Below are 697 nucleotides of genomic sequence, written 5' to 3'. Positions count from 1 at the left end.
GCAGAATGGATAACAAACAAGATCCTTCAATAAGCTGTCTGCAAGAGCTACAGCTTACACAAAAAGACAAAAACAGACAAAAATCAAAGGACGGAAAGACAATATACCAAGCTAATTGCAATTAAAAAAAAAAAAGCAGGACTGGCAATATTAATCTCTGATAAAATAAACTTGAAGGCAAAAACCAGCATAACAGATAAAGATGGACATTATCTTATGATTAAAGGGACAATTGAACAAGCTAACATAACCATTATAAATATCTATGCTCCAAAATATATAAAGCAAACTCTAATAGATTTGAAGAAAGAAATAGACAAATCTACAATAATAAAGGGCTATTTTTATACACCATTTTTGAAAATGCGTAGAACAACCAGAAAGAAACTTGAAAAAGACACAGATGAACTAAACAACACAATCAACCAACTGGACCTCATAGATGTGTACAGAGCGTTCCAATACACATTGTTTTCCAGTACACATGGAACATTTAACAGACTAGACCATATGTTAGGTCACAAAACAAGCTTCCATAAATCAAAATAATCAAGCTTACAAACATCAAGATACTACAAAGCATCTTCTCCACAATGCTATAAAATTAGAAATCAGCAATAGGAAATAAGTCAAATACATGGAAACTGAATAACACCCTACTGAAAATGACTGGGTAGTAGAAGAAATAAAACATGAG

This window comes from Chrysochloris asiatica, unplaced genomic scaffold (genome assembly GCF_000296735.1).
Source record: "Chrysochloris asiatica unplaced genomic scaffold, ChrAsi1.0 scaffold00092, whole genome shotgun sequence".
Classification (NCBI taxonomy): domain Eukaryota; kingdom Metazoa; phylum Chordata; class Mammalia; order Afrosoricida; family Chrysochloridae; genus Chrysochloris; species Chrysochloris asiatica.
The sequence above is the reverse complement of the archived record's forward strand: the minus strand, read 5'-3'. Positions refer to the sequence as shown.